General features: G+C 42.0%; 1 long non-coding RNA gene across 1 annotated transcript; it reads left to right on the top strand.

The window, feature by feature from the left end:
* Positions 1–1,389: 1,389 nt before the first annotated feature.
* Positions 1,390–6,803, top strand: LOC148003367 (uncharacterized). The gene is made up of 2 exons (XR_015629927.1): positions 1,390–1,632; positions 5,194–6,803. It is a non-coding gene; the product is annotated as an uncharacterized LOC148003367 (long non-coding RNA).
* Positions 6,804–9,810: the final 3,007 nt, after the last annotated feature.

Below are 9,810 nucleotides of genomic sequence, written 5' to 3'. Positions count from 1 at the left end.
AGCAAGATATATGAAGTAGATAACATGCAGTTCAAAGATCCACTGTTCCCTCACATCTATGTGGATCTGTTTCCCTTTATCAGGACTGTGGAGGCCTCTGCTCATCCAGGTGTCAGGGCTCAACCAAAATGCAGTCCCCTATGATCTCTGGCCAAGTGCTCTTCTGTTCCCAATAGAACTCTGCCTCAGGCTGCAGACGCACTGAAGGGCCAGCCTTCACCTTCAGGGCACAACCACTCTTTCAGTCTTTCCAGGCTCTCTGTTACTCAACTGGAGGCTTCAGCAGAGGCCTTTCATCTCAATAACAGAAGCTTACCTAATCCAAAACATTGGGAAGCCATCCTACACTCCTGATTGGCTGGTTACCTGAGACCAAACAACATAGCTCTCTTCTTTCTACCTGTTTTCCTGATTTGAAAGTAAATAATGTGATCATCTGTGGTGTTGGTGGTAAGAATAAAATGCTTAACATGAATAATAGGCCCATGCAGGGCATGGGCTTCACATTCTAGGTACAGAGTGAAGAGCTAGAGGGAATTACCAAAGAAAACAATAAGAATCCTAAAAACAATTACAGATAATCAAACGAAATAAAACAAAAACAAAAGCAAAAAAAAAAATACCTTGTGGGTCCTGAAATTAAAGGCATGTATTGACTCTGCTCAGCTTTGTAGGTATTTCCAATAAAAAGCAAACAAACAAACAAACAAACAGCCTTATTACAGTTGCAGCAGTTGCAGGAGAGAAAGCTGGGAGATGTCCTGTGCTGCTGCCCCCATGCTGTGATTCTGCAGCAACAACTTCCTTGGGAATAGGAACCTGTATGCAGTGGGATCCCTTGCTGGGCCTGTCATCTCAAAAATAGGGGCTTCCCTAATCCAAAACCTTGGAATCCAGTTTACTTCAAGCCAGGAATGAAGTCAACCATCATTAGTGAAAGAGCAAAGTAATAATTACATAGGAAAAAATATGTGCCTTAATCAGAAAAGATCCTCAACTTCTATGGCCTCCACAATCTCCACCCCTCTATTCTGAGCTTGACATAGTGATGTTGTATAACTCCAGATGGTAGGAAAAGGCAGATTTCTTTCCCAGAAAAGTCATACATGATTTTCACCCTAACATATGTGAGGTTAGTTGGCATCGTTTCACAGAGTCAGTGTAGAGGGCCGCAATAACATTCGCCACCACAAGATGGCACTGGCTTCCACTGTGCCCCACGTGGAAGGCCGAGATAGTTTCACCATTACAAGATGGCACTGGCCTCCTCCCCGCCAATCGACTTCCTTTCAGGAAGTTAACTGTGTGCGCATGTGCAAGAGTGCCTTCGTGCCAGGTCTTTGCCCACTCCGGGGCGTGCCTAATGAGATCATGGGTAAGCAACCAATCAGGTGTGGATGCGCCGCGCTAGGGTGTATATAAGCCGCGCCATGCTGGCGCCCCGCCGCCCTCTATTATTAATAAATATAAGCATTTTGGCTACAGAAGGATTCATGTGTTCCCGCGTATTCTTGCTGGCGAGAGACAGCGTGGGACATTTGGTGCCGAGAACCCGGGACGCCACGCCATCGCCAGGCGCCAAGAGGGGGTCTTCCGCCTGCGGAAGGAATCCAGAACTGTAGTGTTTAAAAGGTAGGCCCTGAGAGACATGCATCTTGATTTGTTCTACTTCACTCCCCTGCTAGATGCGGCGGAAGTTTTTATTATCATTTTGGCAGCCCTCGGGCTTTCTTTATTGGCCTTTGAGTTTCTAGCTACTGCCAGATGGCGTCAGAGGTCGCATGGGAGCTGCCCAGCTGTAATAGCAAAGCAGAGAGTGCTGGAGGAGGTACAAGGCGGCATGTCAGAAACAGCGTTGGGTAAAAAATTAAAGAGCTCAAGGAAAAAAGATAATAAGCAGACAGTCCTCTCTGAAGACTTCAGATCTTCAGAGGCGAGAGATTGGGGAAAAAATGCCGGGAGAGAAAAAAGGAGGAGATAAAAGGAACACAGTATTTTAGGAGAAAAATTTTGTCTTTGTGCTTGTAAAAGGTGTGATTAGGCTCTGGAAGCTTCACAGAGTCATACTGATCAGACTTGATAGAGGTAGACCGCCTGAAAATTTATTCAGGAGAATCAAACAAAAGGACATCTCAACGCCCACGCACAGCTTGATGGAGTTAATGTAATTGGGTTGTGAGTAAAAATATTCAGGACTGTGTTTCACTTCCATACCATTTGTGAATGTCAGTCGGGCTGCTTAGATATCCCGTAATATATCTCAGTATCTTACAGGAATTTGGTTTCAACACGTTGATGGACTAGTCCAGGAATTGAGACAATCCATCGTCCATATCAACTCCACTCGAGTGGATAGTCACCATGGAAGTGGTGGGAAAGGGAAAATCCTACCTCTCTGCTGATACCATCTGTTTTTTCCCCTCTTTGTCTATTGTCTGTCCTTGGTGCACCAAGCTGTCCCTGTATGTCAGTTTATGTCTGTGGTTTTTGTTTCTTGTTGCTTAAATGTTTTATGTTTCATGTTCAAAAGAAAAAATGGTGAAAACTTTATCTGTCAATCGTTCACATCTTGATTTGGTTTTAACTCGTTTCAAAAAGGAACAAATGAATAAAAAGCAGCTTCTATCGGCCTTTGAAGCCCTGCACATGTAGCCAGGAGTCTAGGTCAGCTGGAGAAGCTGCCCAGGGGCTAAGCGTCTGCACGAGCTGATCTTAAAGGCGCCAGCAGCTCCTCAGCTTCTTTGGTGCAAGAGCTGATAGCTGTTTCTCTTAGAAAAATCCCTGACTTCTTCTTTGACTCAACAGGTGACAAGGTGCTTCTCTTAAAATCATAGCTAAAAAGGTAAAAATGGTGTTTGGTCTAAATATTAAGATATGTGTAGCCACTTCAATTTTGTTTCTCATTGGTTTTAAATGTATAAATATGCTCTACGTGCCTTGGTTATGGGCTATTGTCTTTCAAGTTATTAGATATGGTTAAAAAGGTATAACATTGGTAACAGAAAGTTGGCTTAAAACTAATTTGGATAAAGTCATTCTAGACCACATGTGACATGGGCCAACCTAGGGAAACAAGTCTAAATTGAGATAATATTTTTATGGAATTCTTATTCTAGAAACCAGGCTTCTAAAAGATTTTAGGGCAATGTCTCTTTGTTCAGGTATTGGAGACCACACCATCGTGCATTCATTTGTAGGAATTGGCAGTCAAACCTTGTAACGGTGTTTTGGAGACTGGATTTTAGAGGCTAGTTTGTTAGAAGTTGAGTTTTGCTTTCCAAAGTTGTGATTTGCCCTGAAGTTATCTGTATTTTGATGCTAATTCCACTGCCCCAAGAACAGCTGCCTAGTCACATACTCAGGACTCAGGTGACTTTCCAAAGTTGTGGCTGTGTTCTGGTGTTACAAGGAGAACTTAAAGATTGTGATTAAGGATTGCCAGTGTTACATTGACTAACTCAAATTTATTTGTAATTAAGAAAAAATCAAACAGATAGAGATTGTTATAAGATTTACGAAGGATTGATGAGGTTTTGAAACTTGTGAGAGCATTACAGCCAGTTTGTTTACTCCAACTGCCATTTCAAGATTGATTCAGATGATTGTTTTTATGCAATTTATTTACGTCCTGGCGATTGTGAGTTTCCATTTCGTGAGCTTGCTTATAATTTTAGAGAGCCCATAAAGTGATATCATTAAAAATTTTTACAAAAGAATGGCTAATAGCCTTATATTATGTAATTTTGTCACTTCTTCAATGTAAGAAGTCAGAACTTTAAATCTTTCAGTGTATATGGAAACTTTTACTACAAACTTTTGCTCTCAAAATGAGCTTTAAAATTTGGGGAGTAGCTGTTGCACTACTCCAGAAAAGAATATTTGAAACTAATTTTAAGCTTCTAAGGATATGTTAATTGGCTAAGTACCTCACCTTACCAGAGGACTTAGGTCTTTGTTATCCACATTGGAGATAAAGCTTCAGTTGTGTTAATACAAAATTGTAGGCTAGAGTCATGGAAGTATTTTAAAAAGAAACCTGGTAAAACATCTTATTCCAAACAACAGTTAAATTGGTTATTACAAAATACTGATATTTGGCCTATTACATATACAAATTTTTCAGGCAAAATTGATAATTTTACTCTTTACATGCTTTTGTACTTCCTATATATTTGTGCATACAACCCATAGGAAATGAGCTTACTGTGTTTATAGGTGGTTCATCAAATGAAAAGGCTACATGTATGATTGGATCACTTGTTTATTCTCTTGAGTTTCTGCTGCTTCAACACAGATTATTAATTTCTGTGGTTTAGCCACTGTTTTTAAATCAAGCTTTCAATTCACATACTGATAGCCAATGTATGGCTTGTGGTTTACAATTGATTTCAATTACTTAATTCTTTACTAGAGACAGGTTTTCTATTTAAAATCAATGAGTGATTTCAGTGTGATTGTCTGACAACTCACTGTCCTTTCAGTGCTCTGGCTCAGACAACTAAACAAAACCATAGACCCAGCTCTTTGAAAATGGTAATGGAGTTAATATGAAAAGAAGAAGACTCCATTTGCTTACTTTCAATTTTCAGCCTCACCCTCCCAACTCAGGGATTTCTAGTACAACTAAATCTAGGCAATATTTACAGGTTTTGACATTTCTAATTAATGCTTATGTTTAGGTAAATAAATCTGGTGAGGGGCTGAAGAGATGGCTTAGTGGTTAAGAGCACTAAGTACTGTTCCTTGACAGACCATTTAAGAACTCAAACTAGATTGCCTAGACTCCTTAACAAGGGAGGACAATGATACCAGTCAGATTATAAGCCTTACATAGGAACAATTAGTCAAAAAATCTCATTCTTTATATATCCAAAACAATAATGCTAGAAACAATAATTTGGTATACAAGTCAATTTATAAATACAAGTGCTCAGTGTCCTCAATTCAATCCTCGAGGACTTACCTTAATAAATAATATCTTAACTATATCTTAATAAATAAAAAGGGGGAGTTATCCCTGTATGCTAAATAATGCTCCTTTTATTTCAATTTTAAAATTTGGATGCCAAACTTTATGGCACCCTACAACTAGGCATACTTCTGCCTAGGTGAAATAGAAAGATTCACATATTGACATGATCCTGTCCAGATATTGTATATGGGGAAGAGGGAATGTTTGTGCTTTTTCTACAGGATGCTACAAGAGTGTGCCAGCTGCCAGAGGTGGTTGCTGAGACTTGCTGATCCTGGTTACATAAAAATTCAGCTCTCCTGGTTCGGGTCCCTGGAGTCATTCCTCTGCCCTGAGAAGAAGATGGAAGATTCCCCCTCATCTTTTGTCATCACAGAGATTTTGGCGTTGCTGCAGTCCGTGTTACTGCTGCGTGTGTCCCGTCCCACTGTGGCCTGCTCTCTGACCCTCTGTGCACTGCTGCTTGCTGTAAAAGACTGGACTCCAGCCGTTGCTGCCCCCCTCATTCCCCTGGTGACTCTTGCTGCCTTAACTGGTGTTGTCATCTTGCAGTCTATACCTTCAGAGGAATGCCACCTGCATAAAGCTGCTGTGGACTGGGGAACTCTGTCCTGGTTATGCAGATCTCAGACATGGTTCCATTGCCTGCTGGTTGTTCCAGAGAGGAATGACTGATCCTGAACTGTCCTGGGAAAGACCTTGACACTTTCGCTGCTATTGTAGCAGCCATTTACTGCTATAGCCATTGTGTCTACAGTGTCTGGAGTTACCCTCCCCCAATCTATGGTTAGAGAAGCACAGTGGGTGAACTTTCCGGAGTAGTTGTTAACAATTGGGAATTCTAAATTTTATTATAGGAGCGGCTTGACTATGGCCCTTGCTGGTAACAGCTGAGGTGAACCAGATGAGGTGCCCACTACTTATCTGGAGTGGCTCTGTTTGGTGCAGCCCTATGCTGTGGATTAGTGTTCATGCTATGGTTGGTTTGCAAAATCAGATCTCAACAGAAACTTGACGAGTTCGTTGTCACTCAAGCACTTGTGGCCACTGAACAAGGCCCCCCCCACTGAAATTTGGTTATCTATCTTCAAAAATTAGTCGGTATCTGAGTTCTCTGCTCTTGCACCCCATGGATCTGTGGATCCATTGCACTGGGATGAGAGACACTCAATGATTCTTTGATCAGCCCTTCCACATCGCTGAGGTTTCCTCATTGCACGCGATAGGGTGATCATGACTTCCCCACTAACTCATTTTCTGGCTGGCCTCTTTTTAGAGTTTGCCCTAGGTCACTTAACAGTTACTGTCACACAGCACTGTGGTATCCATAGATGGGCAACTTTCCTCATGCACAGTACATGGGGCCCGGTGGCGATAGGGTTACCCTTCGACAGATAAGGCTGTGACATAGAGGAACGACCTAAGACAGGAGCCACAGCAGATGGACATAACTGCAGAGACCTAGACCAGCCTAGAAAATAATTTATTATTAATTAATAAAATAATAAGGGGTAGATGTAGAGGGCCGCAATAACATTTGCCACCACAAGATGGCGCTGGCTTCCACTGTGCCCCATGTGGAAAGCCGAGATAGTTTCGCCATTACAAGATGGCGCCAGCCGACTTCCTTTCAGGAAGTTAATTGTATGCGCATGTGCAAGAGTACCTTTGTGCCAGGTCTTTGCCCACTCTGGGGCGTGCCTAATGAGATCATGGGTAAGCAACCAATCAGGTGTGGATGCGCCCCGCTATGGTATATATAAGCCGCACCATGCTGGCGCCCCGCCGCCCTCTATTATTAATAAATATAAGCATTTTGGCTACAGAAGGATTCATGTGTTCCCGCGTATTCTTTTTTTTTTTTTCTTTTATTAACTTGAGTATTTCTTATATACATTTCGAGTGTTACTCCCTTTCCCGGTTTCCGGGCAAACATCCCCCTCCTCCCTCCCCTACTTTATGGGTGTTGCCCTCCCCATCCTCCCCCCCTTGCCACCCTCCCCCCAACAATCTAGTTCACTGGGGGTTCAGTCTTAGCAGGACCCAGGGCTTCTCCTTCCACTGGTGCTCTTACTAGGATATTCATTGCTACCTATGAGGTCAGAGTCCAGGGTCAGTCCATGTATAGTCTTTAGGTAGTGGCTTAATCTCTGGAGGCTCTGGTTGCTTGGCATTGTTGTACATATGGGGTCTTGAGCCCCTTCAAGCTCTTCCAGTCCTTTCTCTGATTCCTTCAACGGGGGTCCTATTCTCAATTCAGTGGTTTGCTGCTGGCATATGCCTCTGTGTTTGCTGTATTCTGGCTGTGTCTCTCGGGAGAGATCTACACCCTGCTCCTGTCGGCCTGCACTTCTTTGCTTCATCCATCTTGTCTAATTGGATGGCTGTATATGTATGGGCCATATGTGGGGCAGGCTCTGAATGGGTGTTCCTTCTGTGTCTGTTTTAATCTTTGCCTCTCTATTCCCTGCCAAGGGTATTCTTGTTCCCCTTTTAAAGAAGGAGTGAAGCATTCACATTTTGATCATCCGTCTTGAGTTTCATTTGTTCTAGGCATCTAGGCTAATTCAAGCATTTGGGCTAATAGCCACTTATCAATGAGTGCATACCATGTGTGTTTTTCTGTGATTGGGTTACCTCACTCAGGATGATATTTTCCAGTTCCGACCATTTGCCTACGAATTTCATGAAGTCATTGTTTTTGATAGCTGAGTAATATTCCATTGTGTAGATGTACCACATTTTCTGTATCCATTCCTCTGTTGAGGGCATCTGGGTTCTTTCCAGCTTCTGGCTATTATAAATAAGGCTGCAATGAACATAGTGGGCACGTGTCTTTTTTATATGTTGGGGCATCTTTTGGGTATATGCCCAAGAGAGGTATAGCTGGATCCTCAGGCAGTTCAATGTCCAATTTTCTGAGGAACCTCCAGACTGATTTCCAGAATGGTTGTACCAGTCTGCAATCCCACCAACAATGGAGGAGTGTACCTCTTTCTCCGCATCCTCACCGGCATCTGCTGTGACCTGAGTTTTTGATCTTAGCCATTCTCACTGGTGTGAGGTGAAATCTCAGGGTTGTTTTGATTTGCATTTCCCTTATGACTAAAGATGTTGAACATTTCTTTAGGTGTTTCTCAGACATTCGGCATCCCTCAGCTGTGAATTCTTTGTTTAGCTCTGAACCCCATTTTTTAATAGGGTTATTTGTCTCCCTGCGGTCTAACTTCTTGAGTTCTTTGTATATTTTGGATATAAGGCCTCTATCTGTTGTAGGATTGGTAAAGATCTTTTCCCAATCTGTTGGTTGCCATTTTGTCCTAACCACAGTGTCCTTTGCCTTACAGAAGCTTTGCAGTTTTATGAGATCCCATTTGTCGATTCTTGATCTTAGAGCATAAGCCATTGGTGTTTTGTTCAGGAAATTTTTTCCAGAGCCCATGTGTTCCAGATGCTTCCCTAGTTTTTCTTCTATTAGTTTGAGTGTGTCTGGCTTGATGTGGAGATGCTTGATCCACTTGGACTTAAGCTTTGTACAGGGTGATAAGCATGGATCTATCTGCATTCTTCTACATGTTGCCCTCCAGTTGAACCAGCACCATTTTCTGAAAATGCTATCTTTTTTCCATTTGATGGTTTTGGCTTCTTTGTCAAAAATCAAGTGCCCATAGGTGTGTGGGATTATTTCTGGGTGTTCAATTCTGTTCCATTGGTCTATCTGTCTGTCTCTGTACCAATACCATGCAGTTTTTATCACTATTGCTCTGTAATACTGCTTGAGTTCAGGGATAGTGATTCCCCCTGAAGTCCTTTTATACTGAGGATAGTTTTAGCTATCCTGGGTTTTTTGTTATTCCAGATGAATTTGCAAATTGTTCTGTCTAACTCTTTGAAGAATTGGATTGGTATTTTGATGGGGATTGCATTGAATCTGTAGATCGCTTTTGGTAAAATGGCCATTTTTACTATATTAATCCTGCCAATCCATGAGCATGGGAGATCTTTCCATCTTCTGAGGACTTCTTCAATTTCTTTCTTCAGAGTCTTGAAGTTCTTATTGTACAGATCTTTTACTTGCTTAGTTAACGTCACACCGAGGTACTTTATATTATTTGGGTCTATTATGAAGGGTGTCGTTTCCCTGATTTCTTTCTCGGCTTTTTTCTGTTTTGTGTAGAGGAAGGCTACAGATTTATTTGAGTTAATTTTATACCCAGCCACTTTGCTGAAGTTATTTATCAGCTTTAGTAGTTCTCTGGTGGAACTTTTGGGATCACTTAAATATACTATCATATCATCTGCAAATAGTGATATTTTGACTTCTTCTTTTCCAATCTGTATCCCCTTGACCTCCTTTTGTTTTCTGATTGCTCTGGCTAGAACTTCAACAACTGTATTGAATAAGTAGGGAGAGAGTAGGCAGCCTTGTCTAGTCCCTGATTTGAGTGGTATTGCTTCAAGTTTCTCTCCATTTAGTTTAATGTTAGCAATTGGTTTGCTGTATATGGCTTTTATTATGCTTAGGTATGGGCCTTGAATTCCTATTCTTTCCAGGACTTTTATCATGAAGGGTTCCTGCGTATTCTTGCTGGCGAGAGACAGCGCGGGACAGAGTCACCACACCCGGGATAAGAACACAGAAGCCACAGATGACAATGCCAAATGGACTCCCTCCTGAAATTATGGACCCATTAAAATTGAGGTTTAGCCTAACCTTAGGCCATTCCACTCACTGCCCATCTGCCTGAGTTTTATGTTTGCTCCGAGTAAAAGATCAGAGTGTAGCGCCAAATATCCTCATGATTGGACTTGGAAATTCAGGAAGAATGATATTGGAG

This window comes from Rattus norvegicus, chromosome 9 (assembly GCF_021556685.1).
Source record: "Rattus norvegicus strain SHRSP/BbbUtx chromosome 9, alternate assembly SHRSP_T2T, whole genome shotgun sequence".
NCBI classification, from domain to species: Eukaryota; Metazoa; Chordata; class Mammalia; order Rodentia; family Muridae; genus Rattus; species Rattus norvegicus.
The sequence above is the reverse complement of the archived record's forward strand: the minus strand, read 5'-3'. Positions and strand labels throughout refer to the sequence as shown.